We start from the raw sequence: 12,876 nt of genomic DNA, 5'->3' as shown, positions 1-12,876 counted from the left end.
TATATTTTTGTGGAACTTTTGCTTTGTTCTGGGAAGACCTTGTTGGCCTGATGTCATTTTGCAAATGTATGGAGAACACTGGGGAAGCATTTGTTTTTGAAAATAACATAGGTATTGGCACAGATACTTGATCTGAATGGGGAAGTTTGGGATTCCAGGATACTGGCATGTGCAGACTCTGGGCCCAGCCAGGCACGGTGGCTCATGCCTATAATCCTACAACTCTGGGAGGCCAAGGCAGGACAATTGCTTGAACTGAGGAATTTGAGACCAAACTCTTGCCTGAGCAAGAGGGAGACCCTATCTCTACTAAAAATGTGGCAGATGCGTATAGTTCCAGCTATTTGGGAGGCTGAGGCAAGAGGATCACTTGAGCACTCCACCTGGGGCTATAGAGTGAGACTCCATTTCAAAAAAAAAGTCTGACTCTATGCCCATCTACCCTCCCCATTTTCCCTAGGAAACAAACCTTAATAATGATTTGTGGATAAATAAAATGCAAATATTATAGAATTTGTATATAAGAATTTGCATTATAAAACAATATCCTGTAAGTATTAAAGAATAGTTTACATGTGTTGAGATTTTGTTGCAAATAATTTAAATAGCATCATTTCACAAACAGCATGTCCCAAATAAAATGATTCTGCACACATTTTGAGTGGGTTGTATGTATGCCTGCTGCTGCAGTAGGAATGCTTCACCATAGTGCTCATCTTAAAGACTCAGTCACTGGAAAATTATGGGCTAAAGATAATGTTAATGCAAAGATGAAATTCTACATTTTGTAAGGTTAACCTCCCCAACCCAAAACAAACTAAGTTGATGGTTATTGAGCTAAACAAAACACATTTTATAAAAAAGAAAAAAGGAAGAACAGCAGCACGATCAACTCCACATAAGGCTGATAATTCACTGCTAACAAAAGCTGCCTTCCTGCAAATAGCGAGAATTCCAGTTGTTGGCACATGGGCACATGCAGGAGGCTTGCCAGGTTGCCAGGGGTTCCAGGGCAGCCAGGCTTCCTAGCAGAATACTAAAGTAGGGTTTTTTTTTTTTTTTAGAGACAGAGTCTCGCTTTGTTGCCCTTGGTAGAGTGCCATGACGTCACAGCTCACAGCAACCTCCAACTCCTGGGCCTAGGCGATTCTCTTGCCTCAGCCTCCCGAGAAGCTGGGACCACAGGCGCCCACCACAACGCCCGGCCATTTTTTTGTTGCAGTTTGGCCAGGGCTGGGCTTGAACCCGCCACCCTCGGTATAAGGGGCCAGCACTCTACTCACTGAGCCACAGGCGCCACTCTAAAGTAGGGTTTTTATTTATTTTATTTTATTTATTTATTTATTTATTAAAGTAGGGTTTTTAATGAAGCAACATGCCAGTTTTAGTTTTCAATTGCTAAATTTTGGTGACTTTCATTTAGAAGGTTACCATGAAAAATCAATGAAATTAGTAATTGTTTGCTCATCACGACTGAAAAAAGGACTTGTGTTTTGGCACTGTCCAAGACCCATCTCGTGTCCTCATGCTCCACAGTGGGCTGTGGAACTAAATGGGTCTGTGTTTGCTTGATGGTGTCACCTATTTCAAGTGATACTGATAATCATCATGCATTTTTCATAGCTGACCTGTAGATTGGGGCTTCTGCATTTGGAGAGGTAGTCCTTCTGAAGGAGCAGGCTAGTGAGACCAAGGTGAGGACATGCCTGTAGGATCATAGGAATCTACCCATGTATGCGTGTATTTACTGCACCCCTCCTGAGGACACATGCTGAGGACATGCTGAGGACATAATCACAAAAAGACAGATGTTATGCTTTGGAATATACAGCCTAAAAGCAGGAGAAATTGTTTCATGACAGAAACTTAAAGACTCAAAGTCTCAAGGCATTTGTCCAAAGAATGGGGACCCACCTACTTTTTTTACTTAGTGAAGCCTGTGTTTTACTGAGGTTTCTCTCAGAGACTGAGTGTATGATTTAGCATCATGCCTGATGACATCTGACCCATATTGAGGTTCCCATATTGAGGGAGTGGTGTTTCTTTTGGGAGTCTAGTTTCTAGAATAATAGCTACAGGGGCACAGGGGAAGTGCAAGGAGTATCTGATTTGGCCATAGGAGGCACAACTCTGGTTGTGCTACTTTCTTTCTTTCTTTTTTTTTTTTTTAAAGTATTCTGATTTTTAATGTGTAATTTATTCAAAACCTTAGGAAGTCAACAAATACATGATTATTTTAAAAGTCATTCCAAAAAAATCATTGACAGCTTAAAAATAAAACGATTATTTGGGACAGACTTTAAAATATCTTTTTAGACATTTTTACCTGTAATGTAATATCAAAGGAAGCTAATGATTGGGCATGTTTTGCCAATTGACCAACTGACCAATAAGGCTAAAAAGAGAATCAAAAGTCCTTCATATCCACAAGGTAATAATCACAATTTTTTACTCAATTGTACGGGAAATTTTCATCTGTCTAGATTTCAACTCCTGTAATACAATGATTGGGTCTACTCCATGATGAAAGAAGCATTTAACATTTTAAAACTAAACACATTTATTTGGATGAGGAAAATGTTTCCCAAAGTTAAACAACTTATCCAGAGTTATAGGGATAGACAGAACTACATCAAGGACACGGACACAGAATTCTTGATCCTTAGCCATTCTTTTGGTAACACATGTTTAGGGTCAGATTCTACATAATTTATAGTTATTTCTAGATTATAGAGAGTGTTAGAATGTCAGTATAAACTAATGCATCTTTTCTGCTTTAATCAAAATTTCTATTCGCTTCAAGGGTATTCGCTACACCTTATTGGCCTTTTTTTGTACAAGTGGACAAAATGTATATGCTAATGGCTGATCAGATGTCATTTCTGTAAAGATATTACCTTCCCTGTGAGCTTAGAGAATCAGTACATCAACAACATTTAAATCCTCACTGTAAACACAACACAGTGGTAGGCACTGTGGAAATATATTTGGTCCTTACCCTGAGCATGTAAAAGAGCATACTGTTCTTTTACAGTATGGTGACCATACACATTCTGTGGTGAAGAAAAGAATCGACTCCTCCAGCATACTGATGGAGCATGTAGGTGGGCATAGTACCTTCAGAGGAGAATGGTCGTAAAAATGATACTGGAGAATTAAAACAGCACTCAAGAGATCTCCACTACATGGGGAGACCTAGGCTATCTGAAGGTATAGCTTTCCTTAGCTCAGGAATCTTCAAGGCAATATATAGGATGTGATACAAAAAATCATGAAACAGCCAGTAACAAGAATGATGAAATTTTTTCTTTAATTGAGACAGATTCTCACTTTGTCACACTTGGTAGAGTGCTGTGGCATCACAGCTCACAACAACTTCAAACTCTTGGGCTCAAGTGATTCTCTTGCCTCAGCCTCCCTAGTAACTGGGACTACAGGTGCCCACCACAACACTCGGCTATTTTTGAAATTTTCTTGTTTTAAAGACATATATTGGAAAAAAGAGAAGAGAGTAAACAAAATCTCTGAGTAAAAAAAAAAAAAAAATACTACCCCACTTCAAGCTGCAGTAAAAAAAAAAAATACAGAATATTAGCATTTCTCCTTCATAGAAAGGCAGCAGGGGAAAGAACTTCAGACAGTGAGCTCGTATCTAGGCCCCAAAGCTTAATCAGAAGATAATTCCAAGACCAAAGTCATGGGCAAAATCTGTGCACAGAATAGGTTCTGTGGCCACTGACAGTATGTGTTTCAAAGCATGTTGTGACAACAGTATGAGAAATGGGAAAGATCTTAAAGGTCCTCCGGCAGTCTGACCCCAATACTGTAGCATCATGTTGTACATTGTACTCTCACTGAAGTAGCTTAGAGAGGTGGTCAGCAGAGTACAAAGGTAGCCAATTTGGGATATATGGTACATTTGGTTCCACTGGGTATTTTTTATGCATAAACTTCATGTTTTCTTATGTATCTTATGGGGAATGGACCCCCACATTATCCTTTTTACAAAGTCCCCTAAGCTTCCACTTTTCATTAAAAAAAAAAGAAAAAAGACACCTACTTTTGAAAAGTAAATGTCAAAAGATGGCGGCTGAATAACAGCTTCCCTGCAACTGGGCACGGTGAATCTGGGGAGATAAGACTCCAGGCATCTCTGGCCGGCGGGATCTGCCTATAATCATCCCTTTGAGGATACAGGGAATCAGCAAGGGACTTCTGGACCCCAAGAGGAGGACAAAAACAGTGGGAAACTGGCAAGTGGTTGCGTGTGTTCGAGACCTAATCATGCTGGCAACCATAAGTACAAGCAGCAGTGAGACTGCAAACTAGAAAGGCCTTAACTGCGAACTGTTTCGGTGTCTTTGGACTTGGCACTCAGTTGAACTGCCTTGGGGAGAGCTTGAGCAGGAGTGCGGAGAACTTTGCGCATTGTCTGGGGTCCCAGACAGAGCCACTGAGCTGGGCTGCAGGCAGCCATTGCGAGAGAACTGCCCTGGCAAGCTCCACCCTCAGGGTTCCATAGCAAGGATCAGGCAGGACCTAGTAACCTAGTGACTCAGCAGCCTAAAGGCGGGGACTGAGCTGCCTTACAGCCTTAACCCTCAGGGGCAGAGTGAGACAGTTTTGGCACACTGGAGGCTCAGACTGTTGCCCTGGGTAGAGTGCCGTGATGTCACAGCTCATAGCAACCTCAAACCCCTGGGCTTGGCGCTGCCCGGACCTCCACAAGATCTGCGCTGCGACCCCACACCAACTGGGCCTCTACATGCCCTGACCAGGAACTGCGGGAGCCGCGCAACCCTGCATCCTCCCTCCTGTGTCCTCCCAGCCTCCACATTGGCCCACTCATCTGGCCAGGGATACTGGTAGCTGCGTGCCCTCTGGAGCCCTCACTGCCTTGGTGCAGAGCCCCTCTCCTGGCCAGAGACTGCTGGAGCCTTGGGCTCTCTCTGCCAAAGTCACTGGGTGACAGGCACTCCCAGAAGCGTGCACACCATCTCCCATCCTGTTGCTAGATCCGGGTGTGTCACATACCGGAGCTGCTTCCACAACCAGAACTCCCTAGCTGAAGCAGGGGAGGAACTACCAAGAGGAACTACACAGGGTCACTCCCTACAAAGATCCAGCAATAATAGAGTGATCCCGCTGAGGTCTAATCTGGGAGAGACACCTCCCAACTCTGAGGGCAGCCAGAAGCAATGGTGAAAAACAATCATGAGGTGAAATCAACAGAAAAACTCTGGCAATATGAATAATCAGAATAGATCAACTCCCCCAAGGATCAATGGGGCAGACACAGCACAAGATCCCATGCACAAACAAAAAGCTGAGATGTCAGAAATCGAATTCAGAATCTGGATAGCAAATAAGATTGAATTAGAACTCCAAGCAGTAACCCAAAAGATATCTCAAGAATTCAACAAATTCAAAGACCAAATGACCAAAGATTTTGACACATTGAGACAAGAAGTTGCATCCCTCAAAGATCTGAGAAATACAGTAGAATCCCTCAGTAACAGAATGGAGCAAACAAGAAAGGATTTCTGACATTGAAGACAAAGTTTTCAAATGCTCCCAAACTCTCAAAGAGGATGAGAAATGGAGGGCAAAAACAGATCACTCTCTGAGTGCCAAGAAATTCTGAAATTGAGAGCAGTTTCAGAACTCCAGCACCACTCAATCCTAATAAGACATCCCCCAGACACATCATAATCAATTTCACTAAAGTTAATATGAAGGAGAAAATTCTGAAAGCTGCCAGACGAAAGCAAACCATTACCTACAAGGGGAAGAATATTAGAATAACTGCAGATCTCTCTGCTGAAACCTTTCAAGCTAGAAGAGGATGGTCATTGTCTTTCAATCTCCTAAAACAAAATAACTTTCAACCCAGGATCCTATACCCAGCTAAACTGAGTTTCATTTATGATGGAGAAATTAAATACTTCAATGACATTCACATGTTGAAGAAATTTGCCATAACTAAGCCAGCTCTCCAGGATAGTCTCAGACCTATCCTCCATAAAGACCAGCGTAATCCTCCCCAACAAAAGTAAACCCACCCAGAAAATTTTGATCAAATTCCAACTTCCACAGTCGCAAAAGGATTAAAAATGTCCACCGGACTCTCAAAAGGCTTATCAATATTCTCAATTAATGTGAATGGTTTAAACTGTCCTCTAAAGAGACACAGGTTGACCGACTGGATACAAAAACTCAAGCCAGATATCTGCTGCATACAAGAATCGCATCTTATATTAAAAGACAAATATAGACTCAAGGTGAAGGGATGGTCATCTCTATTCCAGGCAAATGGAAAGCAGAAAAAAGCAAGTGTTGCAATCCTGTTCGCAGACGCAATAGGCTTTAAACCAACCAAAATAATTAAGGATAAGGATGGACACTTCATATTTGTTAAAGGTAATACTCAATATGATGAGATCTCAATTATTAATATTTATGCACCCAAACATAATGCACCTCAATTTATAAGAGAAACTCTAACAGACATGAGCAACTCGATTTCCTCCACTTCCATAGTAGTTGGAGATTTTAACACCCCTTTAGTGGTGCTGGAAAGATCCTCCAAAAAGAAGCTAAGCAAAGAAATCTTAGATTTAAACTCAACCATTCACCATCTGGACTTAACAGACATCTACAGAACATTTCATCCCAACAAAACTGAATACACATTCTTCTCATCAGCCCACGGAACATACTCCAAAATCGACCACATCCTAGGCCCCAAATCTAACCTCAGCAAATTTAAAAAAATAGAAATTATTCCTTGCATCTTCTCAGACCATCATGGAATAAAAGTTGAACTCAATAACAACAGGAACCTGCATACCCATACAAAAACATGGAAGCTAAACAACCTTGTGCTGAAGGATAGATGGGTTATAGATGAGATTAAGAAGGAAATCACCAAATTTTTAGAACAAAACAACAATCAAGACACGAATTACCAGAACCTCTGGGATACTGCAAAGGCAGTCCTAAGAGGGAAATTTATAGCACTGCAAGCCTTCCTCAAGAAAACGGAAAGAGGAAGTTTATAACTTAATGGGACATCTCAAGCAACTGGAGAAGGAAGAACACTCCAACCCCAAATCAAGCAGAAGAAAAGAAATAACCAAAATCAGAGCAGAACTAAATGAAATTGAAAACAAAAGAATTATACAACAGATCAATAAATCCAAAAGTTGGTTTTTTGAAAATATCAATAAAATAGATAAACCCTTGGCCAACCTAACCAGGAAAAAAAGAGTAAAATCTCTAATTTCATCAATCAGAAATGGTAAAGATGAAATAACAACAGACCCCTCAGAAATTCAAAAAATCCTTAACGAATACTACAAGAAACTCTACTCTCAGAAATATGAAAATCTGAAAGAAATCGACCAATACCTGGAAGTACACCACCTACCAAGACTTAGCCAAAACAAAGTGGAAATGTTGAACAGGCCTATATCAAGTTCTGAAATAGCATTAACTATACAAAATCTCGCTAAAATGAAAAGCCCAGGACCAGATGGCTTTACGTCAGAATTCTACCAAACCTTTAAAGAAGAACTAGTACCTATACTACTAAACCTCTTCCAAAATATAGAAAAAGAAGGAATATTACCCAACACATTCTACAAAGCAAATATCACCTTGATCCCCAAACCAGGGAAAAACCCAACAAGAAAAGAAAATTATAGACCAATATCACCAATGAATATTGATGCTAAAATACTCAATAAGATCCTAACAAACAGAATCCAACAACACATCAAAAAAATTATACACCACGACCACCTGGGATTTATCCCAGGGTCTCAAGGCTGGCTCAATGTACGTAAATCTATAAATGTAATTCAACACATAAACAAACTAAAAAATAAGGACCGTATGATTCTTTCAATTGATGCAGAAAAAGCTTTTGATAATATCCAGCATCCCTTCATGATCAGAACACTTAAGAAAATTGGTATAGAAGGGACATTTCTTAAATTAATAGAGGCCATCTACAGCAAACCCACAGCCAATATCGTATTGAATGGAGTTAAATAGAAATCATTTCCACTCAGATCAGGAACCAGGCAAGGTTGCCCATTGTATCCATTGCTCTTTAACATTGTAATGGAAGTTTTAGCCATTGCAATTAGGGAAGAAAAGGTGATCAAGGGTATCCACATAAGGTCAGAAGAGATCAAACTTTCACTCTTCACAGACGATATGATCGTAAATCTGGAAAACACTAGGGATTCTACTACAAAACTTTTAAAAGTGATCAAGGAATACAGCAATGTCTCAGACTACAAAATCAACACCCATAAATCTATAGCCTTTACATATACCAACAATAACCAAGCTGAAAAAACAGTCAAGGACTCTATTCCTTTCACAGTAGTGCCAAAGAAGATGAAATATTTGGGAGTATACCTAACAAAGGATGTGAAAGATCTGTACAAAGAGAACTGTGAAACCTTAGGAAAAGAAATAGCTGAAGATGTTAACAGATGGAAAAACATACCATGCTCATGGCTGGGAAGAATCAACATTGTTAAAATGTCCATACTACCGAAAGCAATATATAAGTTTAATGCAATTCCCATTAAAGCTCCATTGTCATATTTCAAAGATCTTGAAAAAATAATACTTCGTTTTATATGGAATCAGAAAAAACCTCGAATAGCCAAAACATTACTCAGCAATAAAAACAAAGCAGGAGGAATCACGCTACCAGACCTGAGACTGTATTATAAATCAATGGTGATCAAAACAGCATGGTACTGGCACAAAAGCAGAGAAGTAGATGTCTGGAACAGAATAGAGAACCAAGAGATGAATCCAGCTACTTACTGTTATTTGATCTTTGACAAGCCAATTAAAAACATTCAGTGGGGAAAAGATTCCCTATTTAACAAATGGTTCTGGGTGAACTGGCTGGCAACCTGTAGAAGATTGAAACTGGACCCACACCTTTCACCATTAACTAAGATAGACTCTCACTGGATAAAAGATTTAAACTTAAGACATGAAACTATAAAAATACTTGAAGAAAGTGCAGGGAAAACGCTTGAAGGAATCGGCCTGGGTGAATATTTTATGAGGAGGACTCCCCAGGCAACTGAAGCAGGCAATTGAATCAAAAATACACTACTGGGACCTGATCAAACTAAAAATCTTCTGCACAGCCAAGAACATAGTAAGTAAAGCAAGCAGACAGCCCTCAGAACGGGAGAAGATACTTGCAGGTTATATCTCCGATAAAGGTCTTATAACCAGAATCCATGGAGAACTCAAACATATTAGCAAGAAAAGAACATGAGACCCCATCTCAGAGTGGGCAAGGAACTTGAAGAGAAACTTCTCTAAAGAAGACAGACGCACAATCTACAAACACATGAAAAAAAGCTCATCATCCTTAATCATCAGAGAAATGCAAATCAAAACTACTTTGAGATATCTCTTAACCCCAGTAAGAGTAGCCCACATCACAAAATCCCAAAACCAGAGATGTTGGCGTGGATGTGGAGAAATGGGCACACTTCTACCCTGCTGGTGGGAATGCACACTAATACGTTCCTTCTGGAAGGATGTTTGGAGAATACTTAGGGACCTAAAAATAGACCTGCCATTTGATTCTATAATTCCTTTACTAGGTTTATACCCAGAAGACCAAAAGTCACAATATAACAAAGACATCTGTACCATAATGTTTATTGCAGCCCAATTCATAATTGCTAAGTCATGGAGGAAGCCCAAGTGTCCATTGACCCACGAATGGACTAGCAAATTGTGGTACATGTATACCATGGAATATTATGCAGCCTTAAAGAAAGACGGAGACTTTACCTTTTTCATGTTTACATGGATGGAGCTAGAACATATTCTTCTTAGCAAAGTATCTCTGGAATGGAAGAAAAAGTATCCAATGTACTCAGCTCTACTATGAAGCTAAATTACAGCTTTCACATGAAGGCTATAACCCAACTATAGCACAAGACTATGGGGAAAGGTCCAAGGAAGGGGAAGGGAGGGGGGAGGTTTCTGTGGAGGGAGGGTAATGGGTGGGGCCACATCTACGGTGCATCTTAATGTACACAGCTATGATTTAACAATAAAAACAAATAAATTAAAAAAAAGAAAAGTGAAAAAAACAAAAAAAGTAAATGTCAAGAAACTTACTTTCAGACACAATGTAAAAGTGCAACACTAATTTGATAAATGGTAGTGTTAACAGGATGTACACAAAAGTATTTTAAGCAAAACACTGCTTAAATTAGTAAGCAAAATATTAACTGTATATTTGGAGCTCTTAAAGTAATTTTCAAGTAAGAATCCATTCCCTACCACCTATAACCCAGCCATGGTGCTCATATAACACTCTAAGGATGTTCACACTCTAGCCCAATTACTTCAGGATAATAACTTTTCCTTTCACCTCAAATTGCTGATTCTGACTGCTTGGACAATGTAACATCTTTTGGTTCTTGATCTGTAGGACTGTAACTGGCACCGCTTTAATATCAACGTTTGTAATTCCTACATTTGTGTTATGTCTTCTCAGATCAGACTTGATTAATGCTGTTAAAATGATGCCTATAAACATCCAGATACAGAGGAAAATGTTCCCTTCTCTAGGACTATAGACTGATGTGAGCTTTCCTTGAGCCAATGTGAGCAAAATTCCAAATATCTGTGCAGCAGTATTAAGAAGCGCAGATGAAGTACCTTCAGATTCAGGGTAAGTGATTTCAATAGCAAATTCAAAACCCAAGGGGAGGTAACCAGTCATGAAGAAACCAAGCACCCCTCCAGTGATGAACACGATGATGATGTAGCCAAGGTCCAATGTGAAAGTAAATACAACCATTCCAGTAAAAGACAAAATGTAAACTATCAGAGTAGTCTGTTTTTATGTTTTAGTATAATCCAGCCAAAAGCCACAGATAATAGAGCCCACCATTCCAGCTACTACCAGTGTTAGTCCAATCCTTCCAGCATTCACTTCTTCCCCCTCATAATATGTCAATATTATTTGACTTAATAATGTCGAGACTGAATAAAATGCTCCGGTCATGATACCATAAGTGATGAACAGGACAAAAGGAATGTTTTTAAACAGGTTTCTGGATTGATTTTTTATAGGAGTAATCTTCAGGGGTACTGTCTTGAAGAGCTGCTTGAGCCTGACTTGGTGGATACGGAGGTTTTTCTTTGAATGTGATTACTGTCAAAATAAATAAAAGTGTAGCCACAGCTGATGTTCCATAAAACATGGTGCTAACATTACAAGCCAGGAGGTTTGTGTTATTCTGTGTGTTGGGCACTAAAACTGGTGGTAGCAAAAAGCCAACTGCAGTGCCAAGCTGATGGCCTAGCACGGCGGTGGCACAAGCAGTGGACACTTCTCTGGGCCCAAATCACACAGAGGCAATGTGGGAGGGCAAGCCCAGGATGAACACCTGGGCCACGGAGTACAGGCACTGGCCCAACATGGTGATCCAGAAGAGATGCGGCTGCACACTCTGCACTTGATCCAGCTGCCCAGACAGTTGAGGCCGGAGCCCAGCAAGGCGGTGAACCGCAGGCCTCTGGTGTCCAGCAGCCAGGTGGCCGGGAAGATGAGGGGCACATAGGCCAGCATGTACACCATCGACAGCCAGTCGATGTGCAGCAAGGTGACGCCTGGAAGCCCTCGAAGACGTTGCTGATGATGCGGTACTGGATCCGCTGAAAGGCGTTCACCAGCGAGTACAGGCTGAAGATCAGAAGCACCACAAAGCGCCGCCCGAGAACGCAGTCCGGGGCAGCAGGGTGCCCTCGACGGCCTGAGTCTCCTCTCCCGGGCCCGTGGGCAGCAGCCGGGCCTGGGTCTCCGGGGCCAGCGGAGTCTGCGGCCCGGAGGACCCCATTCAGGGCCAGGCAGCCAGCTTTTGGTCCGTTCTGCGGTCCACTCTCTCCTTCTCGGCCGGCGCGTCCCTCCGCACCAGGAGGTATCCCTTCGCCAGCGGGTGCCCAGGCGCTCCCGCCGCCCCCTCCTCATGGTCCGGCCATGCCTTGTCGCAGGGCTCCCTGGCGCCGCCTCTCCCCGCCCGCACCTCTGGCCCAGAGCCCGAGGCCCTCCAGGAATCCCTCCCTCCTCTCCCCACGGCCTGCTGCTCTTCCCCGGAGGCGCACTCTGGGAAACCGTCATTGTGCTATTTTCTTTTCTGCTAATAATGACCCAGTCTAAGAAAAATGTTAAAATAACAGAAGCTTACTTTTTCCCTTTTCCATTTTGAAGAGAGAGATGTAACTAAACCACGTACCCACCCACCCACACACACACACACTGTTGCCTGGCTGTTGTCCGCCTCCAGCATGTGTATGCCTCCTCCGTGAGAGTCACACTCTCTCACAGCCTCCCGTATCTCCCCTTTACATAACCTTCAACTTCCTTTCAATACCTGGGTGGCGTCTCCTTCTGGTCTGTGAGCACCTTGTAGACAGGGACCACTGGTGTCAGAGGTTGACATCACCGCAGATAATTGGCTCTCAATAAATATTTGGCAAAGAAAAAAAGAAAACTGTGTGTTTATTTGTGTTGTATTATAAGAGGGAAAGGCATGGTCAGGTGCTAGGTCTTCCTTGAAGGGAATTTTGTTTCCATGATCCCAGAAGGAGGTGGGCCCCCCACAGGAAGTTGGCTCTGATGGGCAGCCTGAGTCAGAAGTGAATCCCTTCCAGGTTAAGGCTGGGCAGATGCACTGAGTAGTGAGAGTAGGCATGGAGGGTCTCCCTCGGTTGGGTGGGGAAGGAAGTGAAAGGAGAGGAGAGGGGCGAATCCCTGAACTTTGAAGTGTTTCTCATAGGGAAGGGTTTCTTCTCCAGCACTGGGTT

The 12,876-nt window shown here is 42.0% G+C and overlaps 1 pseudogene; it reads right to left on the bottom strand.

Annotated features, from left to right (window-relative positions):
- Nucleotides 1–10,436: 10,436 nt before the first annotated feature.
- On the bottom strand, nt 10,437–12,359 carry LOC128574703 (feline leukemia virus subgroup C receptor-related protein 1-like; annotated as a pseudogene).
- Nucleotides 12,360–12,876: the final 517 nt, after the last annotated feature.

Source organism: Nycticebus coucang, chromosome 22 (assembly GCF_027406575.1).
Source record: "Nycticebus coucang isolate mNycCou1 chromosome 22, mNycCou1.pri, whole genome shotgun sequence".
Taxonomy (NCBI): Eukaryota; Metazoa; Chordata; class Mammalia; order Primates; family Lorisidae; genus Nycticebus; species Nycticebus coucang.
This window is presented reverse-complemented; position numbering and strand designations above follow the sequence as displayed.